The sequence below is a fragment of the Ascaphus truei genome, chromosome 1 (assembly GCF_040206685.1).
Source record: "Ascaphus truei isolate aAscTru1 chromosome 1, aAscTru1.hap1, whole genome shotgun sequence".
Lineage (NCBI taxonomy): Eukaryota > Metazoa > Chordata > Amphibia > Anura > Ascaphidae > Ascaphus > Ascaphus truei.
In genome coordinates, this window is record NC_134483.1 from 166,436,008 (window position 1) to 166,448,126 (window position 12,119).

The window sequence follows — 12,119 nt, forward strand, 5'->3', positions numbered from 1 at the left end:
TTTGTTTTCGGGTTGCGACTGCCGCGTGTCGCGGACGACCAATCAAAAAACAGATTTCAGCCAGCAGTCGTGTGCACAAAAGAATGTGCTTGTGCACATGTTGCTCTGTGACGTCGCTATTGTGACTTCACAGATGCGTGCGCCCTGCAGTTCGGCTGTATAATCGCAGCCTTGATTACAGACAAGATGTGGTTACAGGTTATAAATGGAGATCAGTCTTTTTTCGAGCAGTCTCTCCTGCTCTCAGGTTCTATTCCTAAAAACAGGTGTGATATAGCTTTTTCCTAACTACAAATTAACCTTTTCATTTTAACTTTTTCATAGCTTGTTAGTATGAACAAACAGCTCTTAGAACAAAGCACAAAGCATGTATTCATTATTGAAGGTAGTATCTCTGCAGTCCGTGCTCCGGTGTACTCCCATTTATACCAAGCAAAGTTGTTTCTTTTGCACTCTGTGAAACCCTGTCTCAGCAGTTACACAGAACATGCAAAATTAACCCTTATATGGAAACTTCAGTGAAGCTGAATTTTTAACCCCACAAATCTATCTACAAATCCCCTCTCAGTGCATAGGCACTATCAGAGTCTTGATAGAAGATTTTTCTGGAACTCGTTGGCCTCGACGATGAGACTTCTGTTGTTTCTGACAAACTACAGCTTGTTGTACAAATATAATTGAATTGAAACATTACTATTGTACCTTCTAATGAAGCTATGATTGGATATATCATTACATTTAACACACTAGTGACTGTTAAAGGCTTTTGAACCAAGATAACTTTGATTTTGGTGACATTGGTTTGATTTTTCAAAAGTCCTTCCAATCTTAACGTAACATTACAGTTAACCATTGTTTCGGTTACGGGAAGTGCATCGGGCCACTTCATATTAGTCTCTGAACAAAGTTGGGCAGTTTATTTTTTGAGAATATCATTCTGTCTTTACACTGTGCCTGCGCTTTGAGGGTGCTATGCGCGGTGAAAATGTTGAAGTGTTTTTTTTTTTTTTTTTTTCAAAATTTTTTATTAGGCATTTAGATAATTCACAGTATGCATGAAACAAACGATAATACAGCCTAATACAGATTTTCTCCTTTTGTTGGTTAGAGAAACCAGAAATAAAAGAGGAAAGCTCACCGCTCCCCTGACCCTCCAGGGGCTATGTGGGGAGCGCGAGTATGGAAACAGAGAGTAAGAGTGGGAATAGGAAGGGGAGGGTGGGTGGGGGGGGGGGGGAGATACCCATTGCTTCCCGTATCCTCAGTCTATTTTCATTGGTGCCCCTGACCTGGTTTTCCTTTCTCTCTCTCTCTTTTTTTTTTTTCTCCCATATGTGGATTAGTGGCGTAGAGGTGCCATATGGGATAGCCACGGATCCCATATTTTGTTAAAGGAGTCAGTGGATCTTTTCAAGAAGGCAGATAGTTTCTCCATATTCATCACCTCTTGCACCCTATTTTTTACCGTTTGTTTTGAGGGGGGAGACACCTTCTTCCAGGCGGCTGCCACCGCACATCTAGCCGCTGTAAGAATGAAGGAGATTAATTTACTTGTTGGTCGGTCCAAATTTTCTAAGGGCCTGGCCAACAGGTAGGTCAACGGGTCAATAGGGATTTTGAGGTCTGTGACCTCCTCTATTAATTTTTGTATTGTTCCCCAATATTTTTGAATTTCCGGACATGTCCACCAAATATGGGCCATGTCCCCCTTCTGACCGCAACCTCTCCAGCATAAATCGGACGCCTGGGGGTAAATTTGATTTATTCTAACTGGGGTAAGATACCAGCGAAACAGTATTTTATATATGTTTTCTTTGATTGTGGTACATATGGAAGTTCCTGAGGCATTTTCCCAAATTCTTTCCCAATCCTCTCGGTCTATAACTATTTCCAATTCTGCTGCCCAATGCAGCATATAGTCATGTGTAGGGGCTTCTATGGCCCTTTCCAATTCACCGTAGATTTGTGTTATAAGACCTTTCTGGTGGCCTGTTTCTCTACAGAGCCGCTCGAAACTGGTGAGAGGGGGAAATTTCAACGTTGGGGATAAAGTTTGAATAAAATGCCGAATTTGTAGATACTTGAAGACATCCAATCTTGCTATTTCATATTTGGTTTTTAGGTGTTGATAACTCAGGAACTCCTCAAAGCTCAGGAGGTCAGCAACCGCTCTAATATTTTTTGTTTTAAATTGGTCCCATTGTCTGGGCTCACAGCCAGGGGGGAATTTCGGATTTTTATAAATTGGTATGAGTTGGGATTGAGGTGTGGTGAGCTTAAATTTAAATTTGCATTTTGTCCAAATCTCCCATGTGTGTCTCGTTGGGCCTAACTTAAATTTACTGTTCTGCATGTCTTCCCTGCTCAGGGACCAAAGGCAAGCCGGCAGTGAAGGCGTCCCGGCATAGTATGATTCTATATCTAGCCAACAGTATTGGTTTGGGTTGGCATTCCAAACTACTACCTGTCGCAATTGGGCGGCTTGGTAGTATTTTGTGATGTCTGGAACACCAAGTCCTCCTCTCCCCCTTGATGCCAAAAGAACTGTCCTGGTGATTCTGGGTTTCTTACCCTGCCAAATAAAGTGGAAGATTAGTTTTTGAATGTTCTTTAATTCTGAGCCAGGGATGTGGACCGGGAGAGTCTGAAAATAATATAATAATCTAGGGAGTATGTTCATTTTAACTGATATCATCCTCCCGATCCATGATATCTGATATCCTCCCCATTTCTCTAGATCTTGTTTGATTTTCCGGAACAGAGTCGGATAATTTTGTTGATATAGGGATTGGTAGTTCCTCGTTATCTTTACTCCCAAATATTTGATACTCGAGGAGCTCCAATGATAGTTAAAGTTTAGTTTGAGGAGTTTCACCTCTGGCTCTGACAGGCTTAAATTTAGTGCTTCCGATTTGTCATTATTGATTTTATAACCTGAAATATCTCCAAAGTCCCGGAGCTCTTTTTGGAGGTTAGGTAGGGATGTTTGGGGTTGTGTAAGGGTTAGGATGACATCATCTGCGAATAGCGATATTTTGTGCTGCCTGTGTCCAATTTCTATTCCTTTGATGTCTCTATTGGCTCTAATTGCAGATGCTAGGGGTTCTATGGTTAATGCAAAGAGGAGAGGAGATAGGGGGCATCCCTGTCGAGTTCCATTAGTGATCTCAAATCTCTGGTTACTGCCCCCTGGTAGTTTTACTGTTGCAGACGGGTTTTGATATAATCTACGGACTCCTTCTAGGTATGCGTCTTTGAATCCGAATTTACACATAACTTGGTCCATGAATAGCCAGTCTATTCTATCGAACGCCTTCTCTGCATCTAGGCTTAGGAGTAGTGCTTTGGTCTCTGTGAGATGGACATGTTCGATAATGTCTATTATCTTCCGAGTATTGTCCGAGGCCTGTCTGCCTGCTACGAATCCTACTTGATCACTATCTATTAATCTCGGTAAGATGGGGTTTAATCTATTTGCGAGTATTTTGCTATATAGCTTGAGATCACAATTGAGCAGGGAGATTGGACGATAGCTTCCACATTGCATCGGGTCCCTGCCTTCTTTATGTATAATGGCCAGGGTGGCCAGGGACATTGACGTGGGGATTTGATTTCCTTCCATGAAATCGTTAAATATCTTTAGAAGATGCGTGGATAGTACTGGCAAGAATCTCTTATAGTAGACATTAGTGAACCCGTCGGGGCCAGGAGACTTAGTAATTTTTAGTGATTTGACCGCCTCTTCCAGTTCCTCTTTTGAGATCTCAGCGTTGAGGACTGTGTTTTCCTCCTCCGTTAGTGTGGGGAGCTTACATTTATCTAAATATTGCGCTATTAATTCGGATGCTATTGATTCAGGCCGGCCATTTTTTGATCTTAGATTATACAGTTCGGTGTAAAATTTTGTAAATTCAGCTGCTATTTTGCTATCACTATGTTGTATTTCACCAGACCTACTCTTGATTGCCGTGATTTGGGACCGTTTATGTACCCCTCTTAATTTAGTCGCCAAAAGTCTGTCTGCCTTGTTCCCCTTGTCATAATATTGTTGATTAGTCCATTTGAGGGCCTTCTCAACATCCTCCAGCTGGATTTGTCTAAGTTTTACTCTGGCTGTTGTCAATGTTTTATATATTTTTTTTGAGGGGTTGGTTTTATGAGATTGTTCTATTATTTTGATATTATCCGTAAGCTCCTTTATTAATTTTTGGCGGGCTTTTTTCCTGTGGGATGCGATAGAAATGAATTTCCCTCTAATGGTTGCCTTATGGGCCTCCCACAGGATTGCTGGTGAGGAGACGGATCCTGAGTTAAAAAAAAAATAGTCCCGAATAGCGGCTCTGATCTCTCTTTCTATCTCAGGATGATTGAGTAATGAATCATTTAGTCTCCATGAGTAATTTATTGTTTTTTCAAAGGGGGTCGTCAAGGTTAAGGTAATCGGGGCATGATCAGACCATGTGATTGGTCCTATGTTGGAGTCGGATGTCGCCGCCACCACATTTTTTGTGGCCAAAAAGTGATCTATTCGAGAGTAGGTCTGGTGAGGTGCTGAGTAAAAAGTATAGTCTCTCTGGCCCTGATGTTGGGCCCTCCATATGTCCACTAGTGAGAACTCGCTTAAGATTCCCCTAAACCTTTTCCCTATGATCTGGGAGGGGGTTGTGCGGGGGGGACCCATTGTGGTTGATCTGTCCTCGGTAGGGTTAAGGACCATGTTTAGGTCTCCTCCCACTATCATCGATGACAGATATCCCGGGTCTATGCCCTCGAGAACTTTCTTTAGGAATTCTGTTTGATTCTCGTTCGGGGCATATACATTGACCAGAGCGATTGCTGAGCCCGCTAAGGAGCCATATACCACTAGAAATCTACCCTCTGGGTCCGCCGTTGTTTTGATATGATTAAATGGGGTGCCCTGTCTGATCAGGACAGCTACACCCCTCTTTTTACTAGTAAACGATGCGCAAAAACACATTGGGAACACTTTTTTGAATAAATTTGGGGGGTCTTGTGATGTGAAATGGGTCTCCTGTAGGAATATGATGTCTCCCCCTGATCTTTTCATATCTTGAAGTGCTACTCTCCTTTTTCGGTTATTTTGGAGCCCTTTTACGTTGAGTGAGGTTAATTTAATTGTGGCTTGGCTAGCCATTTGGGTTCTTTTTTTTTTTTTTGGATAATACCATAAGGCCTTCTCTTTCCCACTTGAGAGGCCATGATCCAGTAACTCTGAGTCTGGTTTAAATTTCTGAAGGTATAGAGGTTGTGGGTTTTTTTTTCGGTTAGAATAGATATCTTAAGCTGAGGAAGGGGGGCGTGGGAAGGGGTAGGTGGGGGTGGGGCGGAGATCTGCTGGGACAGGGTCAACAGATAGAGATAGGTTGTAACAAGGCCCACAAAAGGCCTTAACATATTTTCACCAGCCTTAAGAACGGCCGGCATTTGGACCAGGTGGGTCCCTTGGGGGTGATTCCGGGTTCGTCAACCGCTGGAGGTCAGAGGAGTCCAGACCCTCTATAGAATTTACTTAACCCATTTAGTATAGACCCCCAGTCCATGTGTGTGGGGAAGCAAAGAAGGCATAGGAACATTTCAAGTACTTCAAACATTTCACATCTCAAAAAGACAACCATATTGTAACTATGCGTTGTGAGAGTGGAGTAACCTCTTAAATATCTAACTTAAACAATTTCCGTTTTCTTTTGTATGCTCGCTTCCCTTGGGTGGGAGGGATAGGGGGAGGAGGGGAGGGGGGGGAGGAGGGGAGGAGGGGGTAAGGAGGAAGGGAGGGGGGAGGAGGAGGAGGGGGGGGAGGAGAGGGGGGGGGAGGGGAGGAGGAGGGGGAGGGGGGGGGAGGGGTGGAGGGGGAGGAGGGGGGAGGGAGGGGGAAGGGGGGGGAGGGGGGGGGAGGGGGGGGAGGGAGGGGAGGGGGGGAGGGGAAGGGGGGAGGGGGGGGGGAAGAGGGGGGAGGGGGGGGAGGGGGGGAAGGGGGGGGAGGGAGGGGGGAAGGGGGGAAGGGGGGGGAGGGAGGGGGGGGAAGGGGAGGGAGGGGGGGGAAGGGGGGGAGGGGGGGAAGAGGGAGGGAGGGGGGGAAGGGGGGGAGGGAGGGGGGGGAAGGGGGGAGGGAGGGGGGGGAAGGGGGGAGGGAGGGAGGGGGGGGAAGGGGGAGGGAGGGGGGGGGGAGGGGGAGGGAGGGGGAGGGAGGGGGGGGGAGGGGGGGAAGGGGGGAGGGAGGGGGGGGGAAGGGAGGGAGGGGGGGGAAGAGAGGGAGGGGGGGGAAGGGGGGGAAGGGGGGGGAGGGGAAGGGGGGGGAGGGAGGGGAAGGGGGGGAGGGGAGAGGGGGGGGAGGGGAGAGGGGGGGAGGGGAGAGGGGGGGGAGGGGAGAGGGGAGGGAAGGGGGGGAGGGAGGGGAAGGGGGGGGAGGGAAGAGGGGGGGGGAAGGGGGGGAGGGAGGGGAAGGGGGGGAGGGGAGAGGGGGGGGAGGGGAGAGGGGGGGGGAGGGGAGAGGGGGGGGGAGGGGAGAGGGGGGGGAAGGGGGGGGTGGGAGGGGAAGGGGGGGGGGGGAGAGGGGGGGGAGGGGTGGGGGGTGGGGAGGGGGGGGAGGGGTGGGGAGGGGGGTGGGGAGGGGGAGGAGGGTCTAGGTGCAATTAAAACATTTCAAATATTTCACTTCACATTTTTGTGTAACATAACTCTTATACAACTCTGCGCAGAAAACATATTTTATACAATTCTGTGACCATACAAGATAAGTTCGGCTTTCTTTCGTATGTTTGTTTTCCCCTTAGTGTTTTTCCCTCTTATTTATCTTTGCGTTTATGTGAGGTACTAGGTAGGCTTGTTAGCAGGGGTAAGAGGGGGGGGGTCTAGGTGCGGCCCAAGCATTTCACATTTCTGTATAGCACAACTATTATGTAACTCTACACAGGGAGTATAGGGAGGGGAGGGGGGGGGAGGGAGAGAGGGGAGGGGAGGGGGGGAGGGAGAGAGGGGAGGGAAAGAGGGGGGAATGGGGGGAGGGGGGGGGAATGGGGGGAGGGGGGGAGGGAGGGGGGGGAAGGGGGGAGGGAGGGAGGGGGGGGAAGGGGGAGGGAGGGGGGGGGAGGGGGAGGGAGGGGGAGGGAGGGGGGGGGAGGGGGGGAAGGGGGGAGGGAGGGGGGGGGAAGGGAGGGAGGGGGGGGAAGAGAGGGAGGGGGGGGAAGGGGGGGAAGGGGGGGGAGGGGAAGGGGGGGGAGGGAGGGGAAGGGGGGGAGGGGAGAGGGGGGGGAGGGGAGAGGGGGGGAGGGGAGAGGGGGGGGAGGGGAGAGGGGAGGGAAGGGGGGGAGGGAGGGGAAGGGGGGGGAGGGAAGAGGGGGGGGGAAGGGGGGGAGGGAGGGGAAGGGGGGGAGGGGAGAGGGGGGGGAGGGGAGAGGGGGGGGGAGGGGAGAGGGGGGGGAGGGGAGAGGGGGGGGAAGGGGGGGTGGGAGGGGAAGGGGGGGGGGGGAGAGGGGGGGGAGGGGTGGGGGGTGGGGAGGGGGGGGAGGGGTGGGGAGGGGGGTGGGGAGGGGGAGGAGGGTCTAGGTGCAATTAAAACATTTCAAATATTTCACTTCACATTTTTGTGTAACATAACTCTTATACAACTCTGCGCAGAAAACATATTTTATACAATTCTGTGACCATACAAGATAAGTTCGGCTTTCTTTCGTATGTTTGTTTTCCCCTTAGTGTTTTTCCCTCTTATTTATCTTTGCGTTTATGTGAGGTACTAGGTAGGCTTGTTAGCAGGGGTAAGAGGGGGGGGGTCTAGGTGCGGCCCAAGCATTTCACATTTCTGTATAGCACAACTATTATGTAACTCTACACAGGGAGTATAGGGAGGGGAGGGGGGGGGAGGGAGAGAGGGGAGGGGGGGAGGGAGAGAGGGGAGGGAAAGAGGGGGGAATGGGGGGAGGGGGGGGGAATGGGGGGAGGGGGGGAGGGAGGGGGGGAAGGGGGGGAGGGGGGAGGGAGGGGGGGGAGAGGGGGGAGGGGAAGGGTTTGGAGGGGGGAGGGGGGGAAGGGGGGGAGGGGAGGGGAAAGGGGGGGAGGGGAGAGGGGTGGGGAGGGGGAGGAGGGTCTAGGTGCGATTAAAACATTTCAAATATTTCACTTCACATTTTTGTGTAACATAACTCTTATACAACTCTGCGCCGAAAACATATTTTATACAATTCTGTGACTATACAAGATAAGTTCGACTTTCTTTCGTATGTTTGTTTTCTCCTTAGTGTTTTTCCCTCTTATTTATCTTTGCGTTTAGGTGAGGTACTAGGTAGGCTTGTTAGCAGGGGTAGGAGGGGAGGGGCCTAGGTGCGGCTCAAGCATTTCACATTTCTGTATAGCACAACTATTATGTAACTCTACACAGGGAGTATAGGGAGGGGAGGGGGGGGGGAGGGAAAGAGGGGAGGGAGAGAGGGGAGGGGGGGGGGGTAGGAGGTGGGCCTGGTTGCAGTTCAAACATTTCAGACATCTCCCATTTCTGTATAACACAGCTATTATGTAACTCTGCGCTAAAGATATATTGTGAATCGTTTTGTGACTAAATAAGATTAATACAACTTTATTTTATATATTCGTTTCCTCTTAGTATGTTTCTCCCATTGTTTTTGTGCTTAAGTAGGGTGCTAGGTGGGTTTGCTAGTAAGGGTGGGGAGGGGAGGTGGAAGAGAAGGGGAGATGAGGGGGGGGTGGGGGAATAGGGGGGAGAGGGAGGGGGAGAAAAAGGGGGGGGGGGGAGGGGGGGGAAAGAGGGGGGGGACACGTGGGACATGCGAGTGTGTGGGGGGAGGGGTGGAAGAGGGGGGGGGTATGCGTGGGGAAGGGGGGAAGGGGGAGGGGGGGGGGCGATTGCGTGTCTGGGTTACAGGGGGGGGGGGGGAAGGATAGAGGGGAAGCAAGGTGTTAATTGAGATATAACAGTTATATTATTTTAATCTACTCACGACCTCCGGATCATCACTATTAACTTATGATTTTAAGTTCTTTGATTCAGTCTGGGTGGTCCGTCTTCCTGGTATCCTAGCCGCCCCTAGTCCCACAGACTGGGGAGTCCTCTGTGGCAACGGGGGTCCATGGATCGTTGGCGGAAAGGCTGGATGCCGACACCGACCCCCCCCCTCCCCCCAATCCAGAGGCCCGCTCCACGGGACCGGAGAAACCGGCAAAAGGAGGGGGAGGGAGATCATATTTAAAGCGGGACCGAAAAGCCGGAGATTGAGGCTGGTGGGGGCAAAACCGGGATCTAAATTCCTCTTATGCTCCGGAGTTAGAAGATCAGCGATCCTACTGCTCCGGGTTGAGTCAGTCGGTTTCCCGGTCTTACCGTCGGCGGACGGGATCCTCTTCTGAGTCATCGCAGGAGTAGGCGGTGTTCTGTGTCAGCTCATCCTAGAAGTTGGCGGCTTACTTCTTGGTGCTGTTCTGGTCTGGTAAGATGATTTTAACGATGAGCAGAGGCGTCCCCCCTCCTCGAAGTCTCCTCAGAGCCATCTCGAGAACAGGCGCCTCGTGACTTCACATTGGGAGTGGAGGTTGGCGCCGGATTACCATGGGGGTCCGCAGCCCGCGCTCCAGTGCGGCCCCGGACCAACAAGGTAAGTGGGGGCACTCTTCCCCCTCCGGGTCTGTCCGGGGGGATTTCTCTGAGTGCCGCGGCGGTTGTCATTTTTCTCTAGGGTGTTGGGCCGCAATTCTCTCCGATGTTCGGGGGGGGTCTCCTGATGTATTTTCAGCGGTAGGATTGGTCGTTATCCACGTTTGAGGTGGAGTTAGACCTAATGCTTTTGCGAAGGGGGCCATGTCCACGGGTATTTCATGGACAGAACTTTCCATCCTGTTAACTGTGAGTTTGAAAGGGAATCCCCATCTGTATTGGATTCCTTTCTCGCGGAGTAGGTTGGTTAAAGGTTTTAATTCACGTCTGCGGTCTCTCGTTGCCTTTGACAAGTCGTTATAGACTTGGAGAGTTTCGTTTGAAAGGTTATTTCCCCCAGGTCCCGGCAGGCCGCAATTATTTTTTCTTTTGATGTGTATTTATGCATCTTTATTATAATGTCCCTACGCCGCCTCGGGTCGTCTGATTTAGGTCCTAGGGCGCGATGAGCCCTATCCATTTCGAGCTCTTTCTCCTCCAGCTCCCCGCATACTAAGTTAAAGAGCTCCATGAGGTATGGTCGGAGTTGATCCTGTGCGACCGACTCCGGTACGTTCCGGACGCGGATGTTTTGGCGCCGGTCACGATTTTCTTGCTCCTCCATAGCTTCTTTAAGGAGGGTGATCTCTTCTCCTAGACGGCCTATCTCTTCCTCCGCTTCACTCTGTCTTTGTTGAGACTCAGTGAGTTTTTTCTCTAGGGTAGTTGTTTTCTCTGTCAGCCCTGAGATTCCTTCTTATGTCGCTCACTGCGGTTCTGAGCTCAGTCTGAAAGGAGGATTGGAGCGTCGTTGCCATAGCCCCCAGGAGTTCTTCCAAGTATGCCCTGGTTATGGGTTGATCAGGGCTTGCTGGGGTGCGATCTTTTGGCTGGGTTTTTTTCCCTGAAAGCGCCGTGGCGCATGCGGTCCGCCGCCATCTTGAGGCTCCATCGTGCTGTCCCTGGCCCGTTGCGACGGAGAAAAGTATTTGGCAACTCCCTGATTGCTCGCTTTTTTGGTTTTTGACATCGCCTAGTTCTTTAGCTATCCGGGGTGTAAGTGTTACCCGGCAATTTTGGGGGAAAAATGTGGGTTTTTGCGTCTTTTAATGCGCGGGTCTATGGAGCTCCTCTTCTACCGTCCATACCGGGTGACGTCTCCGGAAGTCCCCCCATTAGGTTTTATTTTAAATCATGCATGTCCCCTTTAATTATGGGGGGGGGGGGTGGGCTGTGTACATTTGTTAAAGCCCTCTCCTCTGTAGGCTCTTTGTGCACTTCTGCAAAAGTGCTCTTTCCCAGGGGATGTCTCTTCTGGGTCTTCCCAATCTCCTGGAGTCCCTGGTCTGTGGTTTTTGGGGAGTGGGGAGGGGGGAGGGGGGTGGAGGGGGCCGGGGTAGTCCGCACACTCTGCAGGCACTTCTGCAGAGTGCCGGGTCAAAATGGCCGCCCCCGCTCCTCTCAACTCTCTGCCCCACCAACCTCCAGTCGCACACTTGCAGCCGCGCGGGGACTAACGGCAGACAGCCTCTCGTCCCGCTTCTTACCCGGCCACCCACGCACTGTGGGGTCAAGGAGGAGCGCCGCTCTCAGCCGCGTCCGGGCCGTCCCCTGGGGAAAATGGCTGCTGCACCGCGTCTCCCGGCTCCTACTTGCTCTCCGCCGGCTGGTTGGTGTTTTTTTTTAAATATTTTATTATTTATTTAATAGCTCCGCCGCCCGCGCCTTCCGCTGGTATAATTCCCTGTGGGTTTGCAGGGGAAAGGCTGCTTTACGGGGCTTTGGGGCCCGGAGCTCTTGAGCTGCACGTCTTCTCGGCTCTGCAGTTGGCCACGCCCCCCATGTTGAAGTGTTTTTAATACATCACAAAGTTGGTCATAATTCCGGTGAAATAAGTTCCCTGTCGCTATTTATGGTCAAGGGAATTCCAAACCTTGGGAATAACGCTCTTAAAGTATTTTGCAGAGTATAATTGCGTCTGAATGTATGCATGGATAGGCTTCAAACCAGCCAGAGAAATGTCCGGCACAACAAAAACATATCCATATTTCCAGCGTATAGGCATTTGTATAAAATCAATTAGCATGTTTACAAATGGTCCTCACGGTGGGGATGTGCAGCCTGTCTGATTTTAACTGCTTTGCCCACCTCGTGTACCTGACAAATTGGGCATTTTTTTACAGTATTGCTGTACCAGAGCAGTATACCAACATTTTATAATCTATACAATAATCCCCCCTTTTGCCAGCGTGAGATATACCATATATCGCTCAAGCAAGGTGGGGAAAAAGGATCTCTGGTGCCACCAGGCGGCGTCCGGAGAGTGCCAGAGTCCATCAGGGTGTAATAGGCACCCGGCCAGTCTCTATGATTTTAATTTACACCATGGGACAGAACGTTACATTTGGGCTAGATCACTAAAATCAGTGATTAGAGACTGGGTGGTAAATATAAACATTGT

At 50.7% G+C, this 12,119-nt stretch overlaps 1 protein-coding gene across 1 annotated transcript in view; it reads left to right on the top strand.

The window, feature by feature from the left end:
- Nucleotides 1-12,119, top strand: part of CFAP95 (cilia and flagella associated protein 95) — a 94,568-nt gene that overhangs the window by 39,364 nt on the left and 43,085 nt on the right.